This window comes from Solanum lycopersicum, chromosome 6 (genome assembly GCF_036512215.1).
Source record: "Solanum lycopersicum chromosome 6, SLM_r2.1".
NCBI classification, from domain to species: domain Eukaryota; kingdom Viridiplantae; phylum Streptophyta; class Magnoliopsida; order Solanales; family Solanaceae; genus Solanum; species Solanum lycopersicum.
This window is the reverse complement of record NC_090805.1, coordinates 14,990,722-15,014,615: the sequence shown is the minus strand read 5'-3', so window position 1 is coordinate 15,014,615 and position 23,894 is coordinate 14,990,722.

The following is a 23,894-nucleotide window of genomic DNA, read 5'->3' as shown; positions in this document are numbered from 1 at the left end:
CCAGGATTCATTTTTTTGTAACTCAATTGTTGCTATAAATTTTGATGTTATTCTTGATCAACGTAGTGAGTAATTCAACGTTTCTACATATATTGGTGATTTTATTATAGCAGATAATTTCTATCGTGATTGTATCATTTTTCATCAATCACAAGAGTACCATGAATGACTTAGTTGAGTTAGACATGGTAGAGTTTCATGTCATTCTAGGTATGGACTAGTTTCATGGATATTATTTACCAATGGATTTTAGCACTCAAGTGAGTCAAGTTTTAGTTTCCATTGAACCAGTTATGAAGTGAAAAATCAGTTTAGCAGGGTTTATGGGTTGTTACATTTGGTACCTTAAGGTAAAGAAGTAAGATTCTAAGGGGCGTGTCTATCACTTAGTCGTAATGACTCAAAGTGTTGAGATACCTCCTATTCAGTCAGTTCAAGTTTCACTAATAAAAGAGTTTCCAGAAGTCTTTCTTAATGATCTACCCCGATTCCCTCCCGAGAGAGGAAAAGACTTCACCGTAGACATAATTCAAGATACTCGTCCTATCTCTTCCTCAATATAGAATTGCACCAGTAGAGTTGAAAGAGCAGTTGAAGTACTTTCTAGATAAGGATTTTATTTGACAAAATTAACTTAGGTAAAAGTTAAGTTTCAATAGTTTGAAGCTTGTGAGAAAATCTTTTAGGAATTGAAAAAGAAGTTGACTAATAATAGTTTTGACTTTACTGGAAAGTACTCAAGTTTGTACTTCCCATTTTGAGGAAAATAAGGAATAGTTAGCAAAGGAGGTGCATAGAGTTACACCATTTGGAATTTCTTAAGTAAATTAAATAGAAGGAGTAGTAGTGGTGATGAATGGATCTGAATAATCATTACTGTCAGAAGTAAAAGACAAGCAAGAACAAGACCCTATCAATATTGAATTAAAGGCAAGTGTTCATAAGCAAAAAGTGATGACTTTTGAATAAGGGGGAGATGGTGTATTCAGATATCAAGGTAGGTTGTGTATACCAATAGTAGATTATTGAATTACTTTAAATATTGTCCCATAAGGTATTATGAGATTTAGTAAGAAGATAAATCATTTTGTAGAGAAGCTACTTGATAAGCTAAAGAGGATAGGAAGAAGAGATAACCACATCTCTTGAAATCTGGAGAAGATCCAAATAAAGGTACTAATTATTTTCTTTGCATTAATATTAAATTAGAGTGTTGTGTTTATATTTTGATATTGGGTGTATGATTTCAATGTAAGATGTTACACCATAAGCCTAGTAAGAAGTAATCTCCTTCGAGGAAGAATGTTTGATATACTGTTATATAACGGTACTTTCAATGCTTTTTCCTTAAGATTGGTGTGCGTCTAAAGTCTTTTTGTAAGAGTTATAACAAGTTTTTATCTTTGTTTTGTAGGAAAGGTGTCAAAAACTAAATCGCAGAAGGCAGCTGAGATTTAGTATAAACACAACACTCTAATTTAATAGGAAAAGAATTATCAACATAGATTTAGTGAGATACTATCTGATAGGCTAGTCTCGATTGGTGCAAAGTAACAACTAAGCCCTACGTAGAATACGATGTTTAGTATGAAGTTAAGGTAAGGGTTAGTAACTTAGACATACATATCCAGACCAAGGTACGGGGTGAAAATATCTAAATATCGGACCTAGGATTTACAGATACCTAACTTATTACTTTGTATGCAAAATACTAGGGAAGAATTTATATATCTAAGATTACGACGTTATGAACCTACGGAAAAACTTATACCCTAGTTTCTCTCACAAGTTGATAAACACCACAGATTGTCTGCTGTTACTTGTTTCAATTAGCAATATAAAAGACCTTTATTTCACAAAAATCCCCCTTTTTAATTGCTAGTTTTCGGATAGGACTTGACTAAATTAAAGTAATCGTACATTGAAGTTAAATCTAAATGATTTTCCTCGTGGGATCGACCCCAACCTAATAGTTGGGATCTTTACTTTATATGACCACTTATACTTATTTAGGGAAGTGTAATTTGAGCGTATCAAGTTTTGGCACTGTTGCCTGGAAAGTGGCTTTTAGACTAACTTTAATAACATTACTAAATTTTAGTCCACAATTTCCTAAGTTTTTTTTTGTTTTTGTTTTCTTCTGGTGTAGCTCTAGTGTACGCCAAGTACACGGAGTCGAGGAGAACCAATACTTGCGTTTGATCCTGAACTGAACCATACACTTTGGGGAATGAATTATCCACATAACCCAATTAATCTAGAACGTGGGATCAATCGCCAACCCCCACCACCAGTTGACGCTCATATTTAAGTGGTTGCGGACAATCTGGCTGATGAGGCATTGAGGATGCAGCCTCCCATCCCATGCCATCAAGAGTTTTATAGGGGCAACATTAACATCACTTATTCTGATGAGGCTCTTTGCCTACCTCCTCTACCGCAAGGTCACACATTCGTGCTAACCAGTAGCTTGATGCAGATGCTCACCGCAAGGGGTTTGTTTTCAGGGCTACCATCTGAGGATCTACATGATCACATCGCCAAATTGAGATAGGTGTGCAAGAGTCGTGTAAGGAAAAAAAATTTGGATATGAACGTCATCAGGTTGAGAGTGTTCCCTATTTCACTTACGGGAGAGGCTGCAATATGATTTACTAAGTATCCCCATAATTCTATCTATACATGGGATTAGTTGTGGGATGTGTTTCTAGAACAGTACTACCTGGTTACCAAAAAATTTAACCACAAAGATAGAGTAAACAACTTTGTGGCACTACCTGGTGAGTCACTGACTATTTCTTAGGACAAATTTACAGCTGACGTGTGAGGTGTCCTAAACCACCGCATTGATGATGAGTGATTAAAAGAGTTCTTCTATCGGGGACAAGATGATAATAATAAGGCAGCGCTTGATACTATTGCGGGTGGTTCTTATAGTGAGTGCACATACGATAGTGGATGAATACTTTTATGAACAGGATACTTATGCAGTAAATGATCAGATGGGGGGTTTCTGAGCGAATGCCCAAGTCTCCAATCAGGATAATTCGCACCAATGTAAAGGAAATCAAGGTCGGAACTATGGGAATTACAACAAAGAGGGACATTAAATGGAAACTACAACCGCGACAACAATTTCAATCGGGGTAACTATGGTAATAGAAATGATTGAAGTGGGTCCTATGTTCCACCTCAAAATAGTGATGTTGCTCCAAAGGACGGTAAGGGTAGTATTGCACGAGTTGAAGATATGTTGCAGAAGATGATGAAGAGGTTTGATACTAGTAATGAGCACGCCAAGGAGTTGAGAGGTGATTTGTCTAATATCGGGCAAAAGGTGAATGTAAATGCAGCCTCGATCAAGCATCTTAAGTTAAGAATGGACCAATTGTCTACTATTGTGAAACCGAAGTTAATTCGACGCTCTTCTTAGCAATACCATTTCAAATTCTAAAACTGATGGACATTGCTTGGCAGTCACTGCTCGAGGAGGTAAGAGAACCATTGATCCACCGATGCCGTCTATGGTAGAAGATGAGATGAAAAAAGATGATGAGATAGTGGAAACTAGTGGTGAATTGGTGGAAAATGTGGTGAAAGAAGTAGAGGTACCCCCAAAAGTGATCCGCATTCCTAGACCACCACCACCATTTCCTAAGAGATTGTTGAAGAAGACTGAGGATGTTAAATACCAATGTTTATCACTATGTTGAAATAGCTTTCCATCAATGTACCTTTGAAAGAAGTCGTAGAGCGAATGCCCGGTTATGCAAAGTTCATGAGGGATATGGTTACAAAAAAGGTGGAGTTGTTTATATATCCGGCAGATTTAGTGATTCTTGACTGTGAGGTGGATTTGAGGTACCTAATATTCTTGGGAGTTCATTCCTTGCTACTGGTCGCACCTTGATTAATATGGAAAAAGCGCAGAAAATGTTTAGGTTGAACAAAGAAGAAGCAACTTTCAACATTTGTAGGTCCATGAAGTAGAGTGGGGAGTTCAAACGGTATCTGATGTACCCTATAGGATTGAGAGTATGTTTGAAGTACAAATCGAAGAATGCCCGGGTGTTGAGGCACTAGCGGAAGTTATCATGAGTTTTGAGGGTGATGGTATTGAAGAGTATGGGTCTTTGGTTGTGGTACTTGAAAGAGGTGAATTTTGATCAAAACCAAAGAAATTGGAGTTAGATATGAAACATTGCGAGTCTCCACCGGCGAGACCATCTATTAAGGAGGCTATAAAACTAGATCTTAAGGCTCTACCACCTCAACTGAGTTATGTATTCTTGAGAAGAGAGGACACTTTGTCGGTAATCATTGCGATAGAATTGAATGTGAAAAAGTAAGCTCTCTAGTAGAAGTGTTAAAAAGGTTTAAACGATCCATTGGTTGGACTATTGCGGATATTATTGGGATCCCACCCGGTATTGGTTCACCTAAATTAAAACTCATGCCCTATCACAAGCCAAGTCTTAAGCACCAGAGACGTTTGAATCCATCTATGCAAGAGGTAGTGAATGTAGAGATCATTAAGTGGTTAGATGTTGGAGTCATATATCCTATTGCAGACATTAGTTGGGTATGCCCTTTTCAGTGTGTGCCCAAAAAGGGGGAATGACAGTAGTGCCCAATGAGAGGAATGAGCTTATTCGAATGAGGCCGGTGGCTGGATGGAGAAATTGTACGGATTATTAAAAACTGAATGCATGGATCGAGGAGGACCATTTCATAATTCCCTTCATGGATAAAATGTTAGATAGACTAGCAGGACACTATCGAGGTGTTTATGGATGATTTTTTAGAAGTTGGCGACTCCTTTGATCGGTGTTTGAGTCACTTGGTCGAGATTCTCAAAAGATGTGAAGATCGCAATTTTGTGCTAAACTCGGAAAAATGTCACTTTATGGTGAAAGAAGGTATACTATTGTTCCATCACATCTCGGATAAGGGTATCGAGGTTGATCGAGCGAAAGTTGAAGTTATAGAGAGACTGCCTCCACACATTTCTATAAAAGGTGTGAAATGTTTTCTGGGACATGCGTGCTTTGACCGGAGGTTTAATAAAGATTTTTCAAGAATTGTACACCCTGTATGAAAATTACTTGAGAAATGTAAATTCTATTTTGATGAATCTTGTCTGTAGACGTTTGGAGAGTTGAAAGAGAAGTTGGTGTCTGCGCTTATAATTATTTCCCCAGATTGGAATAAGCCATTTGAGGTGATGTGTGATGCTAGTGGTGTTTCTGTTGGTGTGGTATTGGGACGAAGAAGGGATAAAATCCTTCACCCCATCTATTATGCAAGTAAGGCCCTAAATGAAACACAAAAGAACTATACTGTGACTGAACAAGAGCTCCTTGCGGTGGTATTTGCTTTTGAAAAATTTCGCTCCTATTAGCTTCGCACGAGAGACATAGTGCATACTGACCTCTCTTCTTTGAGGTATTTGAAGTCATCGAAGGATTTGAAATCAAGGTTTATTAGATGGGTGCTACTTTTGAAAGAGTTTTATTTTGAAGTGAAAGATAGAAAAAGGACTAAAAAGGAAGTTGCCAATCATTTCTCCAGATTGGAGGTTGAAGATATGGGAGAGTTGGGTGAAAAGGCTAAAATTGATGATACCGTCCCTAATGAGCATGTATTGTCCACTTCTTGCGAATTATCTGGATTGTGACATAGTCCCATCGGACTTGTCCTTCCATTAGACGAAAAAGTTCATGCATCATATGAAAAAGTTCTATTGGGATGAGACTTACTTATAACGGAGTTGTGCTGATGGGCTTATTGCCATTGCATGTCGGAAGTTGAGATGTTATGTGTTTTGGAGGTATGCCACTCCTCGCCTGTGGGTGGGCATCATAGTGGTATCCTGATTTCCCACAAGATTTTACAGTGTGGGTACTATTGGCCAACCATTCACCAAGATGCTCATGAGTTCGCCAAGTCATGTGATAGGTGCCAAAGAGATGGAGGTATATCTAAGACGCAAGAGCTTCCTTTAAATACCATTCTAGTGATTGAGTTGTTTGATGTATGGGCCATTGACTTTTGGGACTGTTTGCGATTTCTCATGGGATGAAATATATACTTGTGGTGGTGGACTATGTGTCAAAATGATTCGAAGCTGTAGCACTTGCCAACGATGAAGGGAAGAGTGTCACTGCGTTCTTCAAAAAGAACATCTTCTCAATATTTGGCACACCTAGAGCCATTATTAGTGATGGTGGATCTCATTATTGCAACAAGTTTTTCAAAGGGATATTGGAGAAATATGGGGTTCGATAAAATGTAGTCACTCCGTACCATCCACAGACTAGTGGGAAAGTTGAGGTGACCAATAGAGAAATCAAGCAGATCCTATCAAAAATGGTGAATGCAAATAGACTGGATTAGTCAAGGAGGCTTGATGATGCTCTTTGGGCCTACCGGACTGCATACAAGACCCCCATAGGTATTTCTTCACACCAACTTGCATATGGGAAGGCTTGTAACTTTCCAGATGAGTTAGATCACAAGGCCATGTTGGCGATGAAGAATCTAAATATGGATTAGAATGAATAAGTGGAGAAGAGACTTAATGGGTTGAATGATCTTAATGAGTTTCACCTAAAAGCATATGAAAGTTCAGCCATATATAAAAGAAGATAAAGAAGTACCATGACCAAAATACTGAAAAGTAAGAATTTGCAGTTGGGGACTTGGTGCTTCTATACAAATCTAGGCTACACTTATTTCTGGGCAAACTAAAGTCCAAGTGGACTGGTCCACTCCTTATTAGTAAAGTGTTCCCCCATGGAGCGGTTGAGTTGGAGAACAATAAGGGAGAAAACATCAAGGTCAATGGGCAAAGAATCAAGATCAACCTAGGGTATGCAGAGAGTGTTCATGAAGTGGTTGAAACATATCTCCTTGATGAAGTCTGAGTAATCAAGGATCTTGCGTCATTCCGCAATGTTAAATCATGCGCTTCATGGGAGGAAACCCAAAGTGTATCCTCTAGCAAACAATAGGTTTTTCTTTTCTTTGTAGGAATAGTTGCATTCTCTTGTTTCGTTTTTGGTTTACTCATCTTCATGCGTTATTTTTTTAGTGTGTTTGCTATAGAGTAGTTTAGGGTCTGTGGCTAAAAAGTGTCCAGAAAAACACAAAAAGAATAGATTAAGAGATGTTCAATGTGTAGGGACCAAACCAAAGAATTCTGCAGAAATTTGTCTGGTACACAGATCTACAGACCAACTGACGGACCGTCGTTAAATCAATGGGCCATCGTTAAATCGAAGGACCGTCGATGGTTTCCGTAGATCCCAGTTATGTCTTGCAATTTTGTCTAAGTTTGTATGCATTCGACGGTCAAGTTGACGGTCCGTCGACTGACTTACAGAACGTCGACGGGGTATTATTAGTTCAAAGAACCAGTGACCCGACCTAACCTGATCAACTCTATTAAAAAGAAACCTTTCTGTTAACCTCCAAAGATATTTTCACATTCCTTCCCAACTGTTTCTCTTCCGTTATTCCTTTCCTTTTCCATTAATTATCGATATCTCTCCCTTCCATTTTCTTCACAATCCCGCACTCCCATTTAATCCCAAAAACCATATGCTCCCGAAATTCTACTCCCTCTCCCTTGTTTTCTCTGGTCGTTGTTCGAAGGCAGGCACGTAGGTTGGTTATTTATAAGATCACCCATTCAATCACTCCACTACTGATTTTTGGTATTTCAATTCCTTTGGCTGAATGAATTCTCATTCAGGTGCTCTTTGCAATGTCAAATTTGTATGTGCTTATTGACTTAGGGATACAAATTGCATGATAACTGGTTAAATTGTAAGTACTATGTCCCTTGGAACGATAGGAAGTGAATGGGTTGGAGGTGTAACATGTCTAAAAACAAACTGATTATTGACATTCCACCTTTAGGGTTTAAAAGCATCATAGAATCCTAGATCGAAACTAGCAAAATCGACACACTAAGGATGAGGAATTGGTCTTGTAATTGTTTCTAAGTGTTGGGTGAACCAGTGTTTTGCTTAAAGTTGTCATAGTGTGTTTCTTTCAAAAAACAAGTCCTTAAACATGTCTCTGACCAATAGCACGAGACCTCGTCTACGGATTGTTGGTTGATCGACGCATCATTGATGGGATCCATTGATGGCTAAACTTCAAAATGCTAAACTTTGAAATGACGGAAGTGCACTATGGTCTGTCGATTAATTGATGGTCCATTCTGCATGTCTGTCGTTTCCAACAGATACCCTGTTTTGTGAGAAATTAGGAATTACTCTAAGTGTCTGACGAAGAAAGTGGACTATGGTTCGTCAATTGATCGACGGGCCACTATGCACATCCTTCGTTTCTAAATATGAGGGTCGTGGAATAAAGAGTACAAAATTTCCCAAGTGTACACTGATTGACACTATCGACGGGCCGCCGATAGTGCCGATCTCCAGTACTGAAATTCTGTAATTGCCTGTGCTTCATGTTTCAAGGTTTTGTTCTGATTGTTTTGCATGAGTAGGATGAGCGCAATGAGACTAAACAATTGTTTTTCAGGTACATATTGCCCTCAAACCAAACATCGTCTATTCTAGGGGTAGGTCCAAGTCTGTGGCACCATCCCGCCGAATGATCGGCAGTCCTGACGATGAGCGTGATCCAAAATACGTGCCTCCAGACACCTTTACCCCTACACTAGCTTTTAGAGCCACTCTTGGAACTCCCCAGAAGGTGGCGTTCAGTGTAGTCACTGGATCCCAGTCTGATGAGGAGCGCACATTGACTGGTTCACAGTCTGGATCTGCCTCGAGTTTTGATGGAGTGTCTGGCTTTGAAGAGGCTTTAGGTTAAGAGTAGGCCCACACTACGGGGTGGAATGAGGCCATGACCTCAAATTCTGGATAACTTGGGGCCACTCACCCAGAGGTTCCTACCCACCATGCCTCGTCTAATGAAGACCATATTTCGTAGTCGTATCCGTCACCCCAGGATGTTATCCCTGCATCGGCTCCTAATGAGACCAACCGGTGGTGCGTCGATGGTCAGTATCAAATCTACAGGGACGCCAAGATGGTGAATGAAAAGATAGTTATTACTCTGTTGGTGACAGTCGAGCAGCGAGTTCTTACAGGGAGTCTTCACATAGTCCTTAAGGTGCATAAAATGTTTACACGCCAAAAGCTTGAGTGGATGGCTCGTAGTCTTGAGTCATACAGGGAGGAGGTTGTTCGAGAGTTCTACGACTCCTATGTGGCGACTCTTAGAGTTCTTTGGACATGCTAGCAAAACCTATAAAATAGGACCCACTCATAGAGGTTCTAGTTTGAAGCTGCTGGGTAGACATATTTTCTACCTCCATCTGCCTCTTTCTGCACGATGTGTCCATTAGTGCCGAAAGGGTTCCCCTAACTCCAGATTTTGATATCAGGTGGGATTTAATCAAGAGTGTCCAACTTAAACGGAGAAGAGATCAGAGAAAGTCCACCAAGAGGTGGATTGCACTGCAGCTCTCCGTTGACGGGGAGGGAGCATACTGGGTGTTGGACCCAGAGGCCTAATCAAGAAGGCCAACTTCACATTTACACCCAAGTTCATCAGGCTGTTTGTCTGCCACCACTTATCCCCTACGGCAGCAGATAATATCCTTACTTGGGATAGAGCGGTCATGGTAGCAAGACTAGTAGCCGGGTTGGAGATCGACTTTGCGAGGTTTTTGATCTCCGTGATACATGAGAGGGATTTTAAGACCTCTACTACTTACCCATTCGCCTATATGTTTTGCAGGGATGCTAGAGTTCCCCTTTGGCACTGTGATATCCTCCGTACTCCGACTGAGATTGTGGATATATGTCTCATCAGTGATGAGGACAATATGGCAGCACCACAGTGTGGACCCAGAGTTGAGTTTCAACCGCTGAGTGAGAACTTAGCAAATACTGTAGAGTTAGCCTAAGGGCCTGATCCTGTAACTTCAGAGGCCACTGATACCACCCTGGCCGATTCTGACATTGACACTAGTAGGGCACCTTGTTCCTCCTGGTCTTCTCCACCACCGGCAACACTGGTCCTGATTGCTAGAGTCTAGAAGCTAGAGGACCAGATGGCGACCTTACTGCATCATATCCAACCTTGGATGCAAAAATCCATTATCGAGGTTGAGAACCAATTGAGACGAAGGTGGCTTAGTAGATGGGGCGGAAGATTTAGGAGGTCCACCAACGCCTAGATGAGTTTGAGTTGCGAGTTCTAGCACTCCTAGCCCCTACAATTTATTTGAATACTCTTCAAGAGGCTATGGAGAGTCCACGGGACGATGTTGATATCATACTAGAGATTAGAGGACCTGAGCTCGAGACTGCACCCGTTGAGCTAGCAGAGGACACAGTAGTTATTGCCCTCTTCACTCCGCCCACTGCACCGCTTGACCCACGTGAGCGTGCCAAGAGGCACTATTCCAGTCGCACCACTGATGGAGAGGATGACCATGCGAGGAAGAAGGAGAGAAAGGTTATTGAGGAGGTAAGGAGAGTCTCATTGATTGATGAGGAGACCGTTAGATGAAGGCTCGAGAGTTGGATTTTGGGGAATCTAGTTCAAGACTTGATGTTGTTTGGAGAATTAACACTGAGGGTGTAGATATTGATGTGTACACCAGTGAGGGTGTCCTTACTAAAGATGTTGCAGGTTCCGGGAAACCAAACCCACCTTCTTGTTGATCGTTGGCGCTATGCGCCTCAGGTTTGATTCACCTATCACCCTATCTTTATATTTTGTATGCATTGGGGACAATTGTATGTTTTTTATTGGGGGTGGGGTAAATGGAAAGTGAGTGTTAGGTTGAAGTCTGAGTAGCCCAACTCATGATCCTCTCTCAAGGGTTCTCTTGCCTGTGTTCTTTTGCCCCAAGAGACTGACTACTTTCCTGTTGAACCAGCATGTGTCATAACCTCTACAAAGTATGAAAGTGAAATATGATTTATGATGGCTAAACATGAATAATATTTCATTCTAAGTAATTGCTTGAATTTATAGGTATGAAGTCAAATGTGTAGGCTCTAATCATGACATAGAGATGCACACAATGCATGACCCTTAATCTAACACTCAAACTTGGTGTCCGACAATCTGATAGGGTAACATGTGTCAAGAGAGTGTGAGGTAATTTGATTTTTCCACTGTTGGTACCTAGCTAGAACTTTTCTGGTAAGTTCTGCAAAAGTAATCTATGTTAGGCAACTAGGAAAGGATCATAGACCCTTGTTCAAATTAGCAAACATCTAGTCTGAAGTAAAGTGAACCAAATAAAAATGTTATCCCTTTTTATCCAAATATGTTGAGCTTATAATAGACCTTTATTTTCTTCACCAACTCACCTTCCCTGGGTATAATGTGTAGGACCTGATCCCTCCTTGGACATGTTCACCTTGATTTAGGTCAAAATCCTTAGTTGAGGGTGGCTAATACATAAACTAACCTCCTCTTAGCCCGGATCAAACCTTGGGTAGTGTGTACATTTACTCATGGCAAAGCAATAAGTTGATGGTGGCTATTATCAGTGATGACCTAAAAAGTGGGTATGAAAAGAGTAATGTGGAAAAGAAAAGAAAAAATGATTAAGAGAAGTGACTCAGTCAAAATTATCAATTGAATGTAAAAAAAAAGAAGAGTTGAAAAAAAGGATGTAAGAGTCACTTTCACAAAGAATAAAAGGGAAAGCAAGGAAAAGATGAAAAAAAGAAGAATATGGAATAAGAGATAGTAAAATAGGTAGGATACTTAGCTGTAATGTCAAGGAGGGCAAAAAGTCACTCAAATGTACCCATATGTACCATACCTGACCCTAAGCCTACATTACAAGACAAGAAAGTTATATTGTGATCCTAACAGTCTAATGTGGTAAACTTAAGCAGTTGAAATAAGGGAAAGCCTGTGGCGACAATTACTAACTAGATGTGAATTTTTTTTGAGAGCGAGTGTTGAATAATGATCCTTATACTCAAAGTTAAAATCACTGTGCAAAAAAGGGTGATGTCTTTTGAAGTGAGGGCACTAGTTGCAATGTCAGAAAGTTGGTACCTTGGCGAGAGGCAAAAGAGTAGAGGTGTCGGTGCATGGTGAGTTTATGTCATGGTCTCATTCAGATGAGTGAGTTTATCAATCCTAAGAGTAAAAGAATGCACCAAAGCAACGAAAAAAGTTGGGATTGATAGCCATGTGACTGCAAAAGCTCAAAAGAGGATACTTTTGTACGAAGTGTTGTGTTGAGTCATTTGACGACAAACAACGAATTTAAGTTGAGGGTGTTGTTGTACTATGGTATCACAATACTTTCAATGCTTTTTCCTTAATGTTGGTGTGTGTCTAAAGACTTTTTGTAAGAGTTTTAACAGGTTTTTATCTTTGTTTTGCAAGAAAGGCATCCAAAACTAAAATGCAGAAGGCAGCTGAGATTTAGTGCAGAAGTGACCCACAAAAGTCATCGATGGACCGCCGTCTCATCGACGGATCGTAGATGGTGACCGTAGATTGGATGTTCAGGCTTTTGGAGAAACTCGTGGTAATCAGACCAAGTGTGGGGCTACGGAAGGATCGATGGTTTGTCGATTAATAGACGGACAATCCTATTTAATTATCGATCAGATTATGAAATGTCCCATAAGAAAAACTAAGTATGGAACGACGAGTAGTATCGACAGAACGTAGGTGATTCGACAGACCATGCTGTTGGTTTGTCGATTGGATCAGAGAAAATGCTAGGTGAAGGCTAAAAAAAGATGCTAAGTCTGGACTTACAGAGGTAGTCGGCGGTATATAATTTCATCGATGGACCGTCTATAGGGGTCGTCGATTGAACCAGTGTTTTTTGTACAACTTTCCTTATTAGAATTACTTTTAATTTTTGACATTTTTTATGAATAGAGTGGAAAACCTCATTTTTTTGGTTGGATTCTATACTACTTAGTTTTTTCTTGGAGATTTGTTTTTGCAACTTTGTGCATTAATTCAAATTTTAGGATTTGATTTTTGAGTGATTTTTTTGGTTTAAAGTTGAATTTCTGGATTTTCTTTTAATTTGTCAAAGTAACTTGATTATTTATTATTTATCAACCATGAATTGTGTTCCTCTATGCATCGTTTACTAAATCCACAACTAGGGTTGTGGGAATCATGGGTTATTAACAAAGTAAACCTAACTTAATAACAATTCTCAAATAGGTTATTTCATGTATTCATAATTCTTTCGCCTAGATATCTTTTTAACGAGTTCACGTGTTAGAACTCGCCTTATTGCTACTTACCTGACCAAGGGGGTTAATAGGAAAAGAATTATCAACATAGATTTAGTGAGATACTATCTAATAGGCTAGTTTCGATTGGTGTGAAGTAACAACTATGCCATACATCTAATACAATGCTTAATATAAAGTTAAGGTAATGTTTAGTAACATAGACACACGTATTTAGAACAAGGTATGGTGTGAAATTCCCTAAATGTTGGACAAAGGATTTGGAGATACCTAACTTATAACATTGCAAGCAAAACACTAGGGAAGAACTGTTATAAAATTAGGATTACAACATTATGAACATATGGGGAAAACATAGACGCTAGTTTCTCTCACAACTTGATAAACACAAAAAAGTTACTCTTGTTACTTTTTTGAATTAGAAATATTAAAAGACTTTAGTTACAGAACCCCCCCCCCCACTTTTTAGTTTATAGTTTTCGGAAAGGAGTTGACTAAATAGAAGTAATTGTGCATTGAAGTTATGTCTAAACAATTTTCCTCATGGGATCGACCCCAACCTAATAGTTGGGTTCTTCACTTAATACGACCTCTTATACTTTTTAAGGGAAGTGTAATTTGAGCGTATCAATGTTCCCAAGGGGGAGATATTGTAACATCTCAAAAATTGAGATAGCTAGGAAGAAGCTTAGAATTTGAAATAGTATGTTTTGGGAAGAATTAAAATCTTGAAATTATCTTAAGTTAGGGAAAAAATGAATTTTTGGTCAACTTCAAACGACGATAACTCCTAGATTAGGATGAGTTTGAGGTAGTTATTAATATGGTTAAAAATACCTTGGAGAGATATTTCAAACGCCGCTGAGTTTGTTCTCTTTCAATTTCGTATGATTGTGTTATGCCTTCCGAAAGTTTAGTTGTTGCACTAAGATATCCCAATCCGGATTTAGGAAGGGCAAAGTTTTATTTTGCTTACCCAATTATTTTATTTAATTTTTGGGTAATAATTTGGGGTCTAAACTGTTTATATTCAGATCGTGGTTTTCGAAAAATAAGTTAGGATTTTGAGAGAAAGGAAAAGTAGAGGAGAAAAGAGGAGAAAAGAGAAAAGGAAGCAATAAACAAATTTCTTAGTTCAGGGGAGTATAATGAGATTGAATCATTAACATTGAAGTTCTTGAAGACAAATTGCTTAAATTCTTGTTGGTTGAAGTTGTAGTATGTTTTAGTTGATTGGATTCTTGTCTCCAGGTTGTTTTTCGGGTTTAATCTATTGAGTATTGAGTTTATTAGTGATCCTAAGTGATTTGGGTGAGATCCATGAAAGTTTAGAAGTCTTAGACGTGAAAAATGGAGAAGAGAAGTCGAAATGTGTGTCCGTAGGGCCTTAGGGACCGCGCTTCCCTTAGCCCCACAAGATAGTCTCTGTCCGTAGGTCCTTGGGGAGGCGCGCCAGCCTGAGTACCCCAACTTGGACTCTGATGTTTGTGGAGTGGCTCCCCACGCCTCTCAGAGCGCCAAGGAAACCAATTCACCCCATTTATTTCCCATCTTTTTGAACTAGTCCCTAAGTGATGCACCCAAATTTCCAAGTTGATTCCAACACTCTAAGGTACGTCTAAATATCATAAAATCATCCATAAATATAAGATCATGAACCTTTAGTCCAAAATTTAATTCAAGGAAAGTTAAGATCAAAGTCAAAGAAGTTAAGAGTCAAGTCTTAAAAGGTATGAAGCAAGTCAAAGCACGTTTTTAAAAGTTTCCAATAGTCATTAACAAACATGTAAACTTTGTTTTAAGGATCAAGTTACAAGCAAACAGTAAAGAGTTGAGTTATATTCTCACAAGTTATAAGGGAACTAAGTATTCTTTAAGATTAAGCTTCAAGTTAAGTAAAGAGTTAAAGTTCATCCTTTAAAGAAACATAAGGGAACTAAGTATTTCACAAAGAGTCATTTCAAAACTCAAGTTTCAATCTTAGTAAATAGTAAGGAGTAAAGAGTAAAGAGTAGAGACTATAGAGTTATGTTAAAGTTCTTTTTGTCAAAAGTATAGGGGAACTAAGTATCCCCAAAGAGATTTTTAAATGTTTTGTACATTTAAACAAGGAAGCTAAGTATTCCAAACAACCTTTGGGCTAGTTTTTAAAAAAGAGCTATATCTTTATAAAATGAAGAAAGCAGGGAAACTATGATTTTCAAGAGATCTTTTAAAGCTATATTTTTAGCACTAATCTCAAACCACAAAAATTAGTATGTTTTAAAAAGATAAGATCCAGTATATTTTTGGGAGAAGTATTGAGCACCTATGTGGGGGTGTGAGTTTCAGATTTCATTACCTATTACCCGAGAGATGATTGATGATCAATTGAGTGTAACCGTAGACATCCAATTGAGAAATCTTCATATATGATGCCTTTTAAAGGACCACAATCAAACCTTGGTACTTTACTACTTTGTTAGAACATGCTTCACCTAGAATAAATGATAATGGTAAGATTAGTCATTCTGGAGATATCAACAAAACTCCCTTCCCTTCACAATCTCTATGTTCAGATCCAACATAAAACATTGTCCATATAGGCAATTTATCAATAAAAATGCATCTTAATCAGGGAACTCATTCGAAGTTTTTCATTTTTTTTCCAGGAAGAGGGTGATTGACAAGGAAATTAGCAAGTCCTTGCCCATCACAACTTTTTCAGGTATGTATATTATGTCATACTAATTAAGCAATATATGCGATCTTGTAAGACATCAAGAGAGAATAGGTTGAGTCATTAAGAACTTCGCAGGATCAGTTCGGGAAATTAGCTTGATAGTTTACGCTTCAAATTGATTCCTCATATTTTTTATTGCATAAGACAACGCTAAGCATATCTTCTCAATGGGCGTATAATTCAACTCAGCTCCTATCAAGGTACAACTCAAATAGTGAGGGCTTGTTCCTTCTTATTCATTCTCTTAGGAAATAAGTACCCTAAGTGATCGCTCTTGCGATGTAATCGATAGTATCAATGGATTTCCATGAGTTGTGCCCCTAATATTGGTGATTTAAACCAGTAGCTTTTGATGCTTTCAAAAGCATTTCGACATGATTGGTCCAAGTGAAAGGAACATCTTTCTTCATCAAACGGTTGAAGGGTTGACATTATTCAACAAGGTTAGAAATGAATCTCCAAATGAATGCAAAATTTCCTTGTAGACTAGGGAGGTCTCTCTTGTTATTTGGCTCAGGCATTTTTTGAATGGCATCAATCTTTGTGGGATCAACTTCAATTTCACAAACGCATAATGAAGGAAAGAAACATTCGTGAGGTAACTCCAAATGTTCATTTGAGTGGAGTAATATTTAAGTAAAATTTCCTTAATATCTCAAAAACAATTCGAAGGTCTTCAAGATTGATTTCCCTTTGCTTCATCTTTTCCACTAAGTCTCGACGTAACATTCCACCCTCCTATGAAGCATGTCATCAAATATGTTTTGCATTGCATGTTGATAGGTGTCCCCAACATTCTTTAGACCAAAGGGAATCACTTTGTAACAATAAATCCCTTCCAGAGTTGGGAATGTGGTGAATCTTCATCTTTTTGGGACATCTAATTTGATTTTATCCAGAAGACTAATCCATAAATGACATAGCTTCATGCCTAGTTGTAGAATCAACCATGAGCTCAATGATTGGACGAGGGGAGTCATATTTTTTAGATGACTTGTTCAAATCTCTAAAATCAACGCAAGCACATATTTTGTCGTTCTTCTTCTTATATGTACAATGTTTGAGATTCGCAATGGGTGCTCCACTTCTCTGATAAATCTAGTTTCGATGAGCTTGTTGACCTCCGCTTATATTTGTGTTGCAAACTCAGGGCGAAACACTCGTCGCAACAACTTTATAGGACGTGTTCCATTTTTTAAACCCAAATGATGAATACTTATCCTAGGTCTAAGGTCATGCATTTCTTTGTATGACTAACCAAAAAAGTCTTTGAACTCAATATATAACGTGAAATATTTCCTCTCTTCTTCTGGTGTAAGAAATGAACTAGTGAAGATTGAGCGTGGATCTTCCAGAGTGGGTAGATTTATTTTCTTGAGGTCATATATTGTTGATTGTACACCATCCTTTAGTTTAGGGGGAGCCGCTTGGATATCATTATTTGTACCTTCTCCCACTGTTGTGTGATATGATAATTGTGTCAAGTTTGAATCTTCCATATGGCATCCCATGATGACTGTGATAGCTTCATCTTCCTCCTTCTTATTTTCTCTTTGAAACTGGTTGATGACCACAATTGTTCTTCTTTTTACCTTGAAAGGAACATCGGTTTACATTGACAAAACAACATTTCTCTTCATACGTGATGGGGAAACACTTGGAATATCTTTGTTGTCAGTTACATAATAAAAATCTATTTTTTATGCTCGAACAACCTCTTTTAGATTATGACTTTATTTGGATTCCCAAGCGATGAAATACAGATGTCTTAGAGGTGGTGGCATATCGGTCCACTTGTGTAGCGAGTTCTTTTTCATCCTTGCGGCCCAATTTTTCAAATGTAAAGACACTAGATGTCAATCTTCTAATGCGTTCAAACACTGAAGTCGGTCGTGGTATTTAACCTTCTTAGACTCTTTGGTCTTTTCTATAGAGGTCTAATGGGATGAAACTATTTCCTTTGCCTTCATAGATGAAACTTAAAATGCTTCGGAAAGCTAAATCCTAACCGAAACCTAAGAGTGGCGACATGATATCCTTTCTTTCGCAACTACTATTGAGACTCTATAAACCAGTGTATTTTCTCACTAGTGACTTCATCCCTAAGTTCTCCTAACTTCGCTTGATTTGAGAAGGCGTAACCTGATTTTTCAAACAATGTGAAGACCTTTTGATCAAAGTTTCTTTTTATTTTACCAATCTGGGCATTGCCTTTAGAGAGCTTCAAAGTGAAAGACGCGACTTGTGCAACTAAGACGGTCATTTTCTCCTTTAAATATTAGAATGTTATGTGACTGAGTTCCTTTCTCTATGGGTGGACTTGTTGAGTACACTACTCAAATGGTGGTTGTCCATTTTTCGACGCCCACGTGTAATATAGCAAAAAACTGGGTGCTCATTATTAATGTTTGTCTGCATGTCTCCTTCAGAAGGTTCAATCTTATTGGAAACCTCGTCTATTCTCTTCTTAGACATCTTAGTAGCGACTTTTTTTACTTTACTATCTTCGAGATCAATTGGGTCGGCTTCTACATGTTCCCCATATCCGCTCTTCTAGAATCTAAATAGAATTTTGCATCTACAAGATATGACTTTATCTAATTGAAAGGATTGATGTATGCATCTATTTTGACTACTTCACCATTTTTTTATATACTTCGTGCAGTGATGTAAAGTATATGGTACCACTCCATTTTCATGAACCCAAGGAATGTGATCAAAAAGTTTTATGATGATTTTGCATCTATTTCATGAATCAAAATGTTTGATTTCAGTTCCCCAATAAACAACCCTACACAAATCTTCCCTATGGATCATTGTCTTCTTTAAATAAAACCTTGGATCGTTAGGTTGCTATTGGACAATTCAACAACAGAGATCCTCAGTGTTTTTTAAAAACACTTTCAGCATAATATTGACTACCTGACCCATATAAATCAGAATGTGAAAGACATGTTGTTCTTGAATTGACCCTACAAAGAAGGGCCTATTCTGTAGCTTAGACCCTAATAACAAGTCATCATCTGTGAAGGAAATTATAGCATAACAGAAGGCGACAATTTCATTAGTTGGATGTTCTTATGTTATTGCTACAATATACTTTCCTTTGCTTTAATTTGTTTTGCCTATGCTGGAAAAAACATGTGTTGCATCAATTTGAATACCTCAAAAGAACTTTCGAGGAGAAGAATTTATTCAATGTAATGGGACTTCAAACCTTTTGCGACAAAGAACCCTTGATCTTTTGATAGTACAAGGCTTGAAGCTTTTTGTCGCACGTAGTTGATTCATCTCACTTGTTATTGCTCTTATCTTAGGATGTTGTATCCTACAAACTTCTTGATGTCTCCACTTCTTATGAATAATCAAAGTCCAAACATCTGCTTCATTTACTTTATGGTTTTTTTATCTCTAGAAAAACCTAGAGAAATTTTCTTGGAACATCAACTTCAATATGGGTTAAACTTCCAAATCGCAAAAAGGTGGTGTTTGGAATAGATGGTGAGCTTGACCACTTATTTTTATTTGGTGCTACATTTGCATGATTTTCCTCCGCTATTTCATCTTGGTAAATGATGAGTTTTCCTTCACTTACTAACATCATTATTTTTTCCTTTAATATAAAGCATTTACTTGTCCGGTGGCCAAGGACGCGATGAAACTTGCAGGGATCACCAACCTTATTGATTTCTTTGAGACTCTTTGATTCATGAAGGTTAATAACTTTCTTAAATACGAATTCATCAAGAATCATGGGCACATCTAAATCTGGAAATGGGTAGACCTTTGCCTCAAACTCATTCAAGGTTGGGCGTCACCTCTCCTCCCTTTTATAATGACTTTGGGATTCCTCCTTTGTTAGTTTAATCTTGGTAATGACCTTTACAGTACATTCCTTATTTTGGGTCTTTGACTCCATAACTTTTCTGAATTCTTCCTTTTTTTTGTTAGATCAGCAAAAGGAGATGCCTTCCCACGATTTGCTATGCTCAAATCCATGTCATGCTCTCGTGTAGAAAGTTCTTTAAAAGTTCACAATTTGATTCCTTGTATTATGTATAGAAGTCCCCAATAAATACCCTGGATGCAAATTTTCATAACAGATATTTCAGAAACACGATGTTTTCACTCTAGGATCAACGATCTCCAACAATTGATGTAATCCACCACATGCTCATCCTTTCTTTGCTTAGTGCCGGTCAACTCTATCATACTTACGGTTCGACAAGTACTATAGAAACAATTGAGAAATTCCTTCTCAATTTTTTCCCAACTAACAATGGACTCCTGTTCCATACAAATATACCAGTCGAAGGCATTCCTTTTTAGCAAACGAACAAATGTTTTTGCCAAAAGGTCACCATGTGTTCCAATATTGCTTCAAGTTTCAACAAACTAGGCGATATATTGCCTTCGGTTCCCCTTACCATCAAATTTTTTATCTTTGGTTGTTGATAGTTTTTTGGCATTGATAGACAATCAATCCGTCTAGTATATGGATTGGAGTAATACAAGGAACTTTGTAGTGTTTCACCATGTTTATCCGTAATAGTTTTTGTTATCATGTCTTACAACTATTAGATAGATAATGCCGCAACGGAAGAAGATTGTTTCTCCATTTGAAATTTTGAATTTCCTAGAGATTCCTCAACGTCCTTGTTTCATTGATCAAAACTAGATGGACAAGTAGTGAAATGACTTGACTCTACAAGTGTGGAGGCATCCAACTTGTTTATAAGTTGAGCAATATGAAGATTTTGGTCATCAACGGATTTCTTCAAGGCCTCAATTATTTGCTCCATAATCGCAAACTTCTCATCCATGTTAGTTGAATAAGATATCAAAGAATTGACAATCATTGACGTTGGAGAATCCATTGAATCTTTAGATTAATCAAAGTTGAAGACAATTTGAGAAAATTATTCAAAGAACGCAGACGCAAGATCGCTCCTAGGTATTGCAGTTATGACCAACGTATGAGAGTTGTTGTTTTTCATTGCCTCCTAAGAGTTGAATTATTCAGATCCATCTACACCACTATTCTTGACGTTACGCCGAGTAATCGGTCCAAGTCATGAGATCAACAGATACGAAATCAGTAGAGTCCTTGTATGAAAAAACACTACACTTTTTGAAGGCCATTCCAGTAGTTGCCTTTATATTTTTTTGATTTGCAAGAGAAAGAGATGAAGAGCAAAATTGGTCCCTCTAGGCGTGCCAAATTTGCTAGCAATAAATGTCCTTAGTAGCTGGAAATCAACTACAAGCAAAAAAAGTAAAATAAATTTTAATTTTATTGAAGAATCTTGTGAGTAAAATTACATTATTCTCTTAATTCTCTCTCCTAAGTTTCATTGTGATTCGAGGGCCTTCAGTAGCGTACTTCTTGAATGGTTTGATGATGTAGACCTCCTTGAGATTTTTTGATACCCGGGAGATCGAAAAGTGCTTCATCGTTCCAAGTCGATCTTCGGGAAGAACTTGATTAAACACTCCTTCGAAGAGTTATGTAATTAATGACATAGCTTTCTCCAATTGCAGAATGCTTGTTGAAGAATATTTTTGATGCCTCTAGATGTCATGTTCATCCACTATTTATAGTTGTAGGGGGTGGACAAGGTTGCATATGATTGGTCAAAGGATATCATTTTGACACTTCGCATGCTGTGTTTGGTTCTTGCACTTGACTGGACTAAAACTTCTTTTTCACACGTGGCGTCATGTTTTTGGTCTTGAATGCCTAGTCACTATGACACGTGGCATGGGTTTTGGATTCAAGGTGAAATTGACCTTTCATTTAAATTTAATAAGATGGAATTATTTATTTTTAAAATCCAAATTAATTATTTATTCTAAATGAAAATGAATTTAGTTCAAATTTTGTATGAATTTTATCCAATGTAATTTATGTGTCTCCAATTCTTGTAGAGGATGCTATAAGTGTGGTGTGTTGGGTTACTATGCTATACATTGTCAAATGATCATCACCATATAAGACATGTTTGTTATATTCAAGCCCATAGGGATCTAAATAGTTAAATAAAAGTGGCACACAAGGTAGAATAGGTGGCCCCTAGAGTGATTGAGGTGTTTCTCAACCGCTCAGGCTAGGTTGTCAAAGTGGATGCGACTATATAAATGCATTTTACGAAAGATAGAGGTGGACGTTTTATATGTTTTCATCATAGGAAGATTTGATATCTGAATGTCAGATGGTCCTTCCATATGTATAAGCTCATCATGAATATTCGATATTAAAAGGAAGTGAAGGTAAGGTGTATAAGGTTCAAAAAGATCTATATGGGTTTAAGCAGGATCCAAGGGTTTATTACAAAAGAATCAATGATAAAATTATTAAAATGATGCTACACTTTATGTGCAAACACTTCTTAATGATGGAGTGGATTAGAATGATGCTTCATTTTTTAGAAGTTTGATTTGCAGTTGTCTTTGCAGCTCTAGAGCTGCTTTAATGTATGCAGCTAGTTTTCTTTCAAGGTTAATGCAAATTTTCAGCGAAATGCATTTTACTTATGCGAATATAGTGCTTAGATACTTAGAAGGAACTATGCAACTTGAAATATGGTTCTAATGTGTGGAAGAAGGTGCTTTGCTTGGCATTGTTGATATCATTGAGTTGGAAATATTGATGATACGAAGAGAACTATTGCCTATGTTGTTTCCTTGGGTCTAGTGTGTATTCATGGAATTCAAAGAAGATAGAAATACTGGCGCAATCTACCGCAGAGGAAGAGTATTTAGGAGTATCTACAGATTCAAATCAAGTTATTTTATTAAGGAAAATTCTGAAAAAAAATCTTAAAATCTTAGACATTTCATGAAAAAATCTTGAGGGATATTTCAAGTTTGACAGATGTTTAAACTCTTCACTGAAGACACTTTTAAGTTTCGTATGATTCATTCTTCCACAAATAGGTAGGAATAGATCGTTAGTGGGTGGGTGATAGCCTCTTGCACAAGCAAATGGAGCCCCACAAGCGGTAGAGGTTGAGTTTGACCTAGCGGTCAAGGAAGAAGAAATGTTACTTTAAAGATTGAGATCACAAGAAGACATTGTCAGCAGAGTCTATTATATAGGTTGAGCAGGTTCCCGTCAACCAGATAACATAAGGCCATCCAAGCCTACGCCAAGATTTATTGCCAAGAAAAATCAACATGACACTCTAGCAATGATCCGCAACTTTATTGATGCTACATCTAAGGTGCGGACTTCGACTGTTATTTCAACTAGTCCCCATATTGGAGAGGACGCTTAGACTTCAGCACAGGAAGTAGCACTAGGTGATTATAATTCACTGGTGAATTCTTCTACTATGGATCCTCGTTTATTGTTTAATCGATTTTTACAATTGCACCGCAAAGGAAGCTAGTTCTATCATGCCTTCCAAGGAGCAAAAGATGTTAGGACGGGTAATGAGATTGGGTCCTCCAATGTTCTCAGGTTCTGTAGGAGAGGATGACCACATGTTTTTTAGCGAATTTCTAAGAGAGGGTACATAACCTTGGTCTAGTTATATCTTACATAGTTTATAACATTGCTTTCAATATGGATGGGCTAGGAAATAGTGGTGGAGGTCAATCATAGAGTGTATATTAATTGGGTCACCACTCACCTCCTATGTTAATAGCTCAGTTCTCTGATTCATTGTTAGAAGAATGTACCTTGTATCTTGAAAGAGAGGTTGTCGAATGTCTTCATAGATCTATTGTAGGAAGTATGTCAATTTTAAAGTATAATATACGACTTCATTAGCTAGCCAATCATACAACTACGCTTATGGTTATTAAGCATACGCGAGGGTGTAGGTTGGTTAGAAAGTTGGCATTTCTTCTTTGGCTTGCTACAGTGTAGATGGAAGTGTTGGGATAATAATTTAGTAGATAATTTATTATGTGCACAACAT